Raw genomic sequence first — 12,601 nt, 5'->3', positions numbered from 1 at the left:
TCCTTTCTGTCTGTCTTGTGTCTTTGTTTCTGGTCCTTTAAGACATGTGCAATAATGTGTTGATATTATAAATTTTTTTCTTGGGAATGATCTTAGCTGAATGTGTGTCTAAATGATGATGTTTTATCATAACAAACTGGTATCTGAATGGGTTTTTGAAGCATTGCACAATCTTGCAGTTAAAAGTCGGGTTTAGGTAATTGTTTATTTTAAAATTTCAGGTAATTCATGCCAGAGAACTTAAATACTTAGAATGGAAAACTGAAGAACTCTACTTCCAAGTTGGCAAGTAACTTCCCAATCATTCAGTCTTTTTATTTTTAACCAATTTTGAATTCGGTAGCCAGGGAAAATGTCACTGTGTGGACCAGTGCATTAATTTGGACAAGGATAGTAAACCATAGTATGGTATCTGTTGACAAAATAAGATGTAAAGACATAAAATTTTGTGAATTGTATCTTAAACTTGTACCATAATTTTCAACACCCGAACCTGAAAATTATGGTTAAAATGCCTTAGGCCTGAGGTGTCTGCTCAGAATAGCAGTTTTTTCCTGCTCCTTCCAGACCTCAGCCATGACTTATTTTGAAATGCAAATGAAAGAAGCCTGGAAGCTTAGTAGGAGACTGATTTGATGCCTAACTGAAAAAAAAAAAAAAAAAGTAAATTGTATGGTATTTACTAATTACTGGCCAGCCATTTTTTCTAGGACTCTTATTTTTTTCCTTAGATTCTGTATTTTCTTTTTGAGCTCATGATTCTGAGCATACAGACCTAGGTTAATGTTTTTCTGATCAGTTCTATCTTTGACCAACTGTGGACTTTTTGAAACATTGCAATAAAGATTTCACCTGCGAAAAACTACAAGGCCTTTACTATTATTATGTGTGCACAATTTTGTTATGTGTTGTCTGTCTATATACACATATATTCGTATATCATATATATGATACACAAATTAACATATATAAGAAGCGCTCATAAAAAAAAGCACTCATAAAAACAAATTTTAAAAAGTGGATCCAAAGATCTTTAGTTCACGTGGTTTAAATGTTTCAATTTAAATTGGATAAACAGATAAAAATAAATGTTTTTAAATTTAAGCTTACAAATTTTTCTAAGTGTTCAAAATTCTAATAAAATATTAATATCTACAAAACGTCTAATGTGCCTTAGTTCTAGGACATTTTCTTCAACATAAAAATGGTTTACACTGTTCAATACATTTCTCTAATATTTTGATAAATAAGTAAAGTAAATTTGATATGAGATTACTCATTCATGAGTACTTTTGTTAGATATCTGATTCATTTACTAAGGTCTGTATAAGTTTTTACTAAACTTTATATAAGATTTTAAAAATCAGTCATGTGTTAATGAGACAAAATTTTTTTGAAACATAAGTTTACCCATAACATTGTGTTAATTAAGTTTTATTTTTTCTAGAGAAAGGAACCATAAAAATTAAACAACTTATTAAATCAGAACTGTTGTTTTAGAGCACTGTACTGCCATTTCTTTAAAAGCTAAACTTGGTTAATGTAGAAATATCAATGTAATTGTGATGCTATTAATGTTTTCATATCTTACAGTTATGCAAGTCTGTAAGGTAGAAACTTTAAAAGAGCATTATATCAAGCTTGTGTTCGGAAGTTGTATGGTAAAAAAATATATTGGAGATTTATTTACCTGTTATCAATAAGATATGTAAAGTTTTATGTTACTTTTTACATTGTGGAACAATTTAAATGTATTTTTAAGTTAATGAGAGCCTAATCTATGTAAAAGTTGAAAACTCTCAGGCTTTCTTTAATTCATGTTTTAAATGTGATATCATATGGTGTTAGCTAATGTTCATGAGACCGCAATTTATGTAAACTTTGTCAAATGATATTTAAAAATAAAGATCAGCTTTAGAACTAAAATACTTAAGATTTATAAAGAGCCCTGCCTTACCTGAGATAAGGCTGTGTGTCGCATCTTACTATATGTGAGAATGACTACGAAACCAGTAGGTCAGATAATATTTCTTTAAAGTTATGTTAAAAACATAAAAAATGTCAAGATTCCTAGGATCTCAAACAGGGAATATAATGTAATACTCAGCCAAAATATTTAGGGTAGAACTATTACACGAACTAAGTATTTTTACTTTGGTAATTTTATTTTGAAATTTTCTTATAAGTGATCTAAAGATTCCCTGTTAGTGTTTTACAAATGTGTTGCTTTAAGAAAACAACATGGGTTTAATCAAGATAATAAGTCATCACCTACAATACAGACAGAATAATACAGATCCCAATTAATTAAAAGATAATTATAAAGTTATAGACATTAAAGTCCAGTACTCTTAATTTAAGGCTGTTAAAATTTATTTGCTGGATGTTTAAGATTAGGATTTAAAATTAAAGTTAAATGAAAAGGGCCAAGAAAACCAATATTTGGCTCAATCAAAACCAATATTTGAGTCAATCTGAATCCAGGGAACAGGGGACTTCTCTAAAGAGCTTTGCAACTCTGAGCCACATAAACTCCTGATCAGGGAGATTAATGAGACCACTGGAGAACAGAAAGCCAATCAGTGCATTTGTTATGAAGAGGAGAGTCATCAGAGAAAGTAGATATCCCTGATGCTTCTGAGGGAAGCCAAATGGTCAAGCAAGACCTGGACCCACCTAGCGCAAATGGCACTAGCAGAGTTGAAAATCTGCTCTCGTTTTTCCAGAATTGACTCCCATAAAGCTCAGCTGACTGTTAACAATAGATAGAAACAAAAGTCCGTTTTACTGCTTCATCTTAAACACTTTGCAAAGACAGTTAAGACCAAAATACAGCCATTCCTGGGCATTTTAAATAATAATAATAATAATAATATTAATAATAATAATAATAATAATAATAATATTTTAAGGTATGCATTTTATTTTAGCCTCCCAAAATAAGTAAGACTGGAGGCTACAAAGAAGGATTCTCAGACAGGAATGCCTGATACTTATAAAAAGAGACTATTAAGAAGAGCTGCCACAGGCAGAAATTTCTAATTTAAGGCCTGCAGATATTCCTAACCTACACAGGTAGGCTTGGTGTTTGCTAGTACGATTATCCAGCCCTGAGTAACAGAATTAAAGGTTTCTCTATTAGACACAGAGGTCATACTAGAAAAAAGATTTTACAAGATCAGATGACATTAAATTGTTAAACTGTATCTTATGGGGAGGGACAACTGTAACACTAAAAGTTAAATATTAATTTGACAGTCCTGATAACTGGGGGTATTAAAGACTGGTGAGGGAACTTCTATACAGTGACATGTTCCAGCTGCTGCAACATTTATTCAGTACTCATGGTTTTTGTTTCTCTCATAGAAGAACCCATCCCCAGATGACTTTACAACCTGTTCTTCCCCAACCAGACTTCAATCCAAACTGACTTCTAAAAGGCAACTCATGTCCCCCAACTGACTTATAAAAGGCAACTCATGTCCCTCACGCCGGGCCCACTCCCTTCACTCTGTCTCAGGTCAGAAGAAGAAATAATGATTGACGCCACTCTTCTTACAACAATGGAGAGAAAAATAAATAGACTATCAATATAAGTAATTAATTAAGTCAGGTAAAATCAGGGAGATCAGTATTGGGTGAGTTCTAAAAATTTGGAGAATCTTACCTGAGGGATTAAAATTTCCTCAGTGCTCTTCCCCTAATCTATTAAAGATTTGAAAGGGACACAGAGAAAAGGGGGAAATGATAGACCCAACCTGATCTTTTATTAAAATTGGGAGCCATCTTGCCACAAAGCCATGAAAAGATAATTTTGGCTTTACCGTAAATTACTGCAAATTCTGAACCTGCTTGAAATGCCTGCCCGTGCCTTGAACTCACGCATGCCCGGCTCTCTGACCAGATAGCAGCCCTCTCTGAAACTTTAGTGACACATCATAAATATTTGCCTTCTTTGGCCAGACAACATCCCTCTCTGAGGCTCTAATGGTCCTCTGAATTCTGATGTAGGGACAGCAAAAAAAATCTAAACTACCATTAGTGTGATGCTTGTCAGAGTTCTGTTATCTGTAACACCCCTTTTGTGTAACTTTCTGGGCTATAAAGCTGGGCTGTAGGAAAGCTGGGGTTGCTGTCTTGTTCTGGCTGTTTTGGGAGGGGATGCAGCATGAAAGGTGGAAATAATAAGATTAATTTAATTTGATTTTAATTAGAGTCAGTGGTCTTTTCTTGTGTCCTGGTCTAACAGTTAACACTCCAAAAACGTGGTGCTCTGCCGGCCTAAAGACTTCTTGAGGAACTTCCTATGAGGTTGGGCACTTGAAATATATGTTGTTTTAAGGAGCTTTAGCTTCCTTTCTAGGGAGACCATCAAAGCTGGGTTTGAATCTATGTGACCTGGAGGACATGGTTTCTTGTATTCTAATGAACGTAAGGCAGCAGTGCTGAATTTTCTCTTTGTAGGTAAACTGTGGCCACTGGGTGCTAAGTGTCTCCCCGTGTGGACTGTGAAGCCATTTGTTCATCCTCCACTTTTCGTGGTGTTTCTTGCTGCTGCACTGGGAGTTTGGTATTTGCTTCATGAAATACAATGAGTTCAACTGCGACCCAGATTTGGAGGGAGTTCTGTCACTTGTGGTGGGTCAAAGTCTGCAGGAGAATGCAACAACCAGGTTATATCTCACAGAGCTTGCCCCCTTGTCCATAGAAATCTGACTCTGAACTTTGCCCTGGAACCTCTCCATGTAACATGATGCCTTTACATAGAAGGGTCTACTGGATGCACAATGTCAGTCACAAGCCATTTGGAAGGCAATGGAAAATCCTCATGGCCACACCACAGATGTATTATCACACACCTGCCCACCACTGCAATAGGCCCACTACTCAGCAGGGTCCAACTTACTGGCATCTTTGTTCTACACCATTTTCATGAAACCCGGTCAATCATGGCATTCTCTTGTACACTCATGATCAGCAACAAGACATCCAAAGGTTCTCCAGTGCCACCTGATTATTGGAATTTCAAAAATTTTATTGCATTTATCTAGCCATTTTTCATGGATGAAGTTGGAGACACTGTGGGTTTCAGTTCATTCAGGAACCATTAAATGGTGAGGAAGCTCAGTTCAATGAAAGCTCTGGAGAACTCTCACAGGCAAGTCTTCCCATAGAGTCTTCAAAAGGTCACATGAAGCCAGGCCCATTGAGGTCTTCAATGTGACGTCCATGGGTGTTCTGACTCTCAACTATGGCTGCCAAATCTTTCAGAATAAAATCATGTGATATCCTAGCTGAGATTCCAAGGCTCTGTGGAAAGTCACCCTGTCCTTGATCTCAGTTTCCAAGGGCGAATCCCATGCGTGGCATCCTAAAATCTGAACACAGTTCATGGCAATATTTCTCTGAGATCAGTTCCAGAACTCAGACTATAAGGGGAATCACACCAGAGTTCAAGCCCAGTTAGAACCAGTCATCACTTCCAACCACCACACAAATGACCACAATTAAAACCAAAGCACTCCCACAAGGCCCTCATCTTCTTCCATATAGACACTCATCATAACCTGTGGCTCGAGGTTTCCATGAGGGGATCAGTCCAAGACAGTGTACAAAATAACCTCCCTTGCCCCTCATTTGCCTAAAGTCAGGGTTGCCTGGACACCCTTCCTGAGAACCAGGAGTGAACAAACAGGCCTGCCATAAATACTGCTCTGCTTCCCGAATTTGAGGCCTACTGACGTTCGGGTATATATTCTTTATGTAAATTGGAATCATGAGAAAACCCAAGCACCTATGGGCTATCTTCTGCAGGGTTTGAAGAACTCATTTGACACAAAGGATCCCTATTTTCAATTGATGGAGGTCAGGAACCTTACAGAGGAAGGCGAGAGACTTCGTCTACAATGACTGCTTTTTTGGCCATTTTGGTTTTGGAAGCACACATTTAATCTTTCTTTAGATCCATCAGGTTCTGAGAATCTATGCAACAGCCTCACACATTGCCACGAGTCTGATGCAGACACATCCCTTTCCAAAGCAATTAAGCAAAGAGCTACAGGTGGTGCCCATTAATTTCCATTGAAAACCATTTTTTTTCAGGCTTCACAAAGGGGTGGACTGAGACAAAGACGTTTCTGACATTTAGGGCAACAGAACAATAGGTAAGCAAATGGCCCAAAGCAGGGTTTCTCGAATGATATCTGAGTTTTCTGAGATTATCCCATTCCCTTCAGCTATCCAGTACGTGGCCATGTCACAGAGCTTGGAGGTGGTACATATTGTGAACATCAAACCATGAGCCTATTCTGGAGAGTGGCCCAAATTCAAGAAGAAAACAGGAACTTAGGAAGATAGTAGTTGTTGCCCATCCATAAGGCAAGCCACAGTCCATTTATAAATTGGGCAGGATGAATGCTGTGAAGCTTTCTACAAGACAGGAAACATCCATTAAAGCATTCTCTTTTCTAATGTCTACAACCACAGACACAGTGGGATAAACAGACATAGAAACACTCGCCTTATCAAAAGACTTACTAGAAACGATCCACTCCAAACCAAAAAAAACGACTTTCCTACCTATTCCCAGATCATGAGACAAAACCACAAACTCACACGCACACCCACAAAGTCACTGCCTTCCCCCAAGTAGGTCTGTAACTATCCGGAGTGTCCTCTGACTGATGGGCCATACTATGTTCCCCCGAAATGGGCTATCCTATGTCAGATCTGGTCTCCTTGCCAACAATGTGAAGTTATCAGGTGCCATTGGTGAGCCACTACCTGCTCTCTCAGGAAAGGCCCCTCTTCAGAGCTCTCTTGGCATTTGGCCATCTTCACATCAGTAGTTACCAAGAAAGACTGACTCTGTCCTTGGTAAATCCAATCATGAAAGACCACTGGGACTGGGACTGACTGCCTCTGGGTGCCTGGCTTTTTGGATCCCAAGTTCAGAGAGTTCCATCACCAAGAAAGTGATGTAGGTCATTTCCTTCTGGAACTGAATGAGGTCACTGTCTAGGCAATCACTTTTTCCTAACAGTTGCTTCCAAGTGTCCTAATAGATGGAGGCTGCCCCTACTTCCTGTGACACTTTCACAAGTTAGAAAGGTATATCAAACATAGCACCCGGAAGAATCTCTCCACACAGGCCTGGTTTGGTCCATCTTCTCTACATTAAGAAGAGAGACATTGCTTCAGACACACCCATTCATCCTGACCAGGTTGTTTGTCGTGGAAGATGACTTTTGCTCTCTCAGGTCCTTCATAGCTTCCTCTATCTTCCCCAGGGTTCATTTCTGCATGGACCTTTGAGGTTCTCAGCAGGTGGAACATCTCTTATGTTCCTGCATTGTAAGACCAACTCTGTCACTGCTCTTCTGTAAAGTTAGATTGAGGGCAAAGAGTATGGTTAGGGTTAATAACATGTTTGATTTGGGTTAGGAATCATTCTGCTGGATGAATAATGGTATTGGGTACCTGCGATATTTATAAGTATATACATAGGTGAAATATATTTATGAAAACAGAAATCTAGGTAAGATTTGAAGCCCAGAAGGGCATTGGATCCTTGATTGGGATACTTAGCTTTGAATTATGTTCTGCACATGTGTCTCAGATAAATCTATACACAATGGTATAGGACCTTGTACCTTGGATGATTGAATGTCGAAGAGAACATCCAGTCTAAAAAGGATAGTTGATAGGATTAGGAAGATAGTTGGTAGAATTAGGAAAAAAAGAGTGAGTATAGGATTTGGACAAAAAGTTCTTTAGCAATAGGGTTTCGGGTAGAGAGAAAATGTAAATGTCAGCACATGTGAAGAGTTGGTCACAATGGTGAATTGGGGAAAATATGTAGGAAAGCAGATATCAATAGAGACATAGGAAATCAGGCAAATGATAAAGTGATTGATTGGATTAGACATTTTCAGCAGGGTTGAAGTTGAATATATAATATTAGGAAGAAACACATATGTTGTCACCAATAGGATTGACATTTCAGAGCATTAGCCAACCTGGACAAGGATGATTTTTATAATCCATACTCATATTCCATTTAGGCTTTGGTACAATCGTAAGTGTAACTTTGCATTTTGTTGCCAGAATATTACTGTGATAAAATGTATATGTAGATCAGGTGACATGAGTATTTCTTGCACCATTTCTGGGAGCAATATTTTGAAGAGGTATAAATTAGTATTGGGGGCACAAATAGGTGTACCATGTGTGTATGAATATAGAGAGAATGATTGAAAAGACCATACTGTGAATAAATAATATAACTTGTTCCAACTTTACAAATTGGAATAAATTAATATCTGAAAATACATAGCAAATCTTATATTGATATACATACATTCATTCCAACCACTTATACATCTAATGGTAATATTAGGGTTGTGGTTTATCATAAATTGTGTGTGAGTTTTGCTTCAAAATTGATTATGGAAATCGAAAATAATGTGTTTGGAAAGAAGTCTCATGAAATGAGCGGTCAAAAACAAGGAGGAATATATGTGTTCTGAAGCAGGAAGTGATTGAATGTGTTACAAATGTCTTTAAATTTGTGAACTTGTGGATGAAATGTACATTTTATGATGTACAAAACTGAAGAAATAGAAATGTACCAGTGTTGAATAAAATTGAACGTCAAAATACACATCATGTCTCATAGGAATCTACTAGCATTGATGTTAAAGTGGGTCAGTTACTGTAGAAATATAAAGATTTGATTGCACCATTCACTGAAGTAAGTTTTCAGTACTAGAAAACAAATATGTATTTCAGGTGGATGAATGTTTCTGAAAATAATCTTATGAAAAGTTGATTATAAAACCACATACATGGACATTAGTGAATTTAGGGAGTGTATAATAAGACACATGTATTTCATATTTTGAAAAATCTAGAGTGTGTGTGTATATATATATATATATATATATATATATATATATATATATATATATATATATATATATATCACACAGACACATTGGAAAGTAGAAAATATATGCCAATCAAAATTCATCGTGAAATATATATCATCCACAGATCCAAAAATATTAATTTTACTGAACATGGATTTATGTATAATGTTGTTCAAATAAAAAGCTCACTCATAGTTTGAATTTTCAGTTCCAAAAGCATTTAGGAGGAGTTATTTCTTCTCATACTTTGTATCTGCCAAGTTAGCCACCTCACAAAAATGTACGTGCATTCCAGGTAGGATTTTATATGTGCATATAAAAATACATGTGCTGAATTGGCTACAGAAAAAGGGAGACAGAAATTCACATGTGTGTTAACTTTAAAAACACATGGAGAACTATTTCAAGAAAAGCATTGACAAGATTTATAACTCCTACCCTATATCATGCAAAAGGCAAGACCAACTATTCACCATGCCTCCTCTGAACTGCTTGTATTTCTATTCTGTTTGGGTTATTTTTCTCCATCATATTAGGATTAGTAGTCAGAGTCTAGTAGGGTATGGGTTAGTGTCAGGGTTTCAGTATTTCGAATGAAAAATTGGAAAATGTATCCAATGTGTATGTAAATATGTGCTACACAAAACTCTTCCCACTCTCATCCAGAACAATGCCTTGACAATACCTTCGCCCCAAGTAAGACACAATTAGAGGAGAATAGTTAGAAATTTCGTGAATACATATCTGGAATGGAAAACGATCAGGAGTTCACAATCTTGGAAGTGGTAGAGGAGTTTTCAAAAGTAAGGGACAGGGTAAACACTCCACAAACATGGAATTCTTCTGGCCTAGAGACTTCTTGGGAAACTGTCTTGTGAGGTTGGGCACTTGAAATATATGTTGTTGTCAGGAGCTTTAGCTTTCTTTCTAGTGAGACCATAAAATCTGGGTCTGCATCTATGTGACCTGGAGGACATTGTTTCTTTTTTCCCAATGAACATGAGGCAGCATTGCTGAATTCTCTTTTTGTAGGTAAACTTTGGCCCCTGGTTGCTAAATGTCTCCCCGTGTGGACTGTGAAGCCATATGGTCATCCTCCATTTTCGTGGTGTTTCTTGCTGCTGCACTGGAAGTTTGGTAGTTGCTTCACGAAATACAAGGAGTTCAAATGGAACACAGTATGGGAGGGAGTTCTGTCACGTGTGGTGAGTCAGGGTCTGCAGGAGAATACAAGAACCAGGCTTCTATCCCACCTAGCTTGCCCCCTTGACTATAGCAACCTGATTTTGAACAGTGTCCTGAAACCTCTCCATATAACAAGATGCCTTTACATATAAGGGTCTGCTGGCTTCACCATGTCAGTCACAAGCCATTTGGAAGCCAATGGCAGATCCACATGACCCCACCACAGATGTTTTATCACACACCTGCCCACCATTGCTCTAGGCCCACTACTCAGCAGGATCCAACTTTCTGGCATCTCTGTTAAACAACATTTTAATGAAAACCAGTCAATCAAGGCACTGTCTGGTATACTCATTGTTGGAAAAAGTATAAATGGCAGCCATACCCCAGAGAAAAACCCCAACATGGCGCCTAAGGACTTCTTCTTTTTACCTTCTTCTTTCCTGAAGTGGCGCGAAAACTTCCCGCCCATGTGAACTCTCCCACTGGCGCCAATTTCAAATCTCACTGGCGGGGAACCTTAGCCCCAATGAGAACTAACTCCTGGGCTCCGGAACTGATATCTGAAAGAACTTGCCAATAAACGGGTTGCCTGCCATTCATCTAAGCCCTTCCATCTCCTCCTTAGTTCTATATAAGCACACAGCTTTTTGCAATAAAATTGGAATTCTCCCGGCGAATTGCCTTTGCGTGGGGAGTTCTTTCATTCTGGTTCCCCATTTGAAGATACGGGTGAGCTCTTTCCAACAAGATCCCCGTCCCCCGTTTGGCCAAGACACTCCGCCCTGGTCCGCTCTTTTCAGACGCCAACTTCCTGCACTCACCACTGATCTGATGTATGTAAGCCTCCCCTGACCTAGGCTCACCAACTCCCTTCGGGCTACCGCTTGTTTTGTGACCGTGATCGTCCGGCACACTCTAGACGCCCGGTAGGGGAGAGGGAATTCCTCCCACCAAGACCTTTACTGGTCACAGTTGACCCTCTGGTGATCCGTTTCCCTTTGGGGCGTGAGGGTTTTGAGTTTACACGAGAGGCTCTGTGGTTTTTCCTCCTCTGCTGCCACTGCTGCTGCCGGCTAGATTTGCTGTTTCCTGCGGGGCTGCTGTGTCTGGCTGAAGCTGCCTCTCTGCTCAGGGAAAACTGAACTCCTGTTCTAGAACTGCATTCTGCTGTAGCTGGAGTTCTGTTTTCATTACTGACTTCTTCAGCTGCGTTCAAAAACTTTCCTGACGTCAGGTTGCCCGTGGCTCCCAACCCATTGGGTCTTCCAGATCACACTTCACTGGTGACGACCAGGTAGTACCCTCTGTATTTCCTCGTGACAGCTGGTCATTTTGGGGACACCCACCTGACCCCCGTTGGCCCTTAGCTTCCTAGAAGCTGTTCCAGCTCGAGTTTTCTCTTTGTCTCTCTCGCTTACTCTTATTCTCTCTCTCTCTCTCTCTCTCTCTCTCTCTCTCTCTCTCTCTCTCTCCCATCTCTCCCTGTGACAATGGGCACCTCTTCATCTGCACCTGAAGCCTCACCTCTCAAATGTTTAATAAAAAATCTGGCCACACTCTCCCTCACACCAGAGAACAAGCCCAAACTTTAATCAAATTCTGTACCCAAGATTGGCCTACATATCCACTGGATAATGGCAATCATTGGAATCCAGAAGGCTCCTTAGATCCAAACCTCCCCCAGGACCTTTTTAACTACTGCCAGCTTCTGAAAAAGTGGAGGGAGATTCCCTGCATTGAAGGTTTTAGCCTTCCCACACAGCACCTTGTCTCTGCTCCTCCTGCCCTCCCCCTCAGGTCCTCCTTGCTTGCAATCCCCTCTCTTTCCCTACTTCTACTTCTGACATCACAGATTCTTCCTCATTCGACTCAGCAGATGAACCCCCACCTTATCCACAGCCCCATCTGCCCCTTCTCTTCTGCTATACCCTCCTCATCCTCTGCCTGATTCCATGGATCCTCAGCCTTCCATTTAATCACCCTCCCCTCCGTCCTCTTCTGCCTGCTCCACCTCCTCCTCTTCCAAAGAGACACTCCCTTCCCCTCCCTCTCCTTCCTGTCCGCCGCCTGCGTCTTTCAGTCCTCCTGTTACCAGGTCTAAAGGACTCCTTCCCACACCTAAGACAATCAACCCCTTTGTGAGGTAGCTGGTCCCGAGGGTGTCATCAGAGTCCATGTGCCCTTCTCCAGGTCAGATATTACTCAGCTAGAGAGAAAGTTAGGCTCAATCACCACTAAACCCACCACTTACATTCGGGAGTTTCAATGGGTCCTGCAAGCCTATAGCCTCACTCATCATGACATATACATGCTCTTGGCCAATACACTTCTCCCCGAGGAAAGGCAATGGGTCTGCGAGCTAGCCCAAGCCCATGCTGATGAAAATCATAGGACCAGTCCTAACCACCCCACGGGCCCTCCTGCTGTCCCAGAGCAGGATCCCCTATGGGATTACAACACCTCTGAAGGCTTACAGACTCATG

The sequence above is a fragment of the Callospermophilus lateralis genome, chromosome 13 (genome assembly GCF_048772815.1).
Source record: "Callospermophilus lateralis isolate mCalLat2 chromosome 13, mCalLat2.hap1, whole genome shotgun sequence".
In the NCBI taxonomy this organism is placed as follows: domain Eukaryota; kingdom Metazoa; phylum Chordata; class Mammalia; order Rodentia; family Sciuridae; genus Callospermophilus; species Callospermophilus lateralis.
This window is presented reverse-complemented; position numbering follows the sequence as displayed.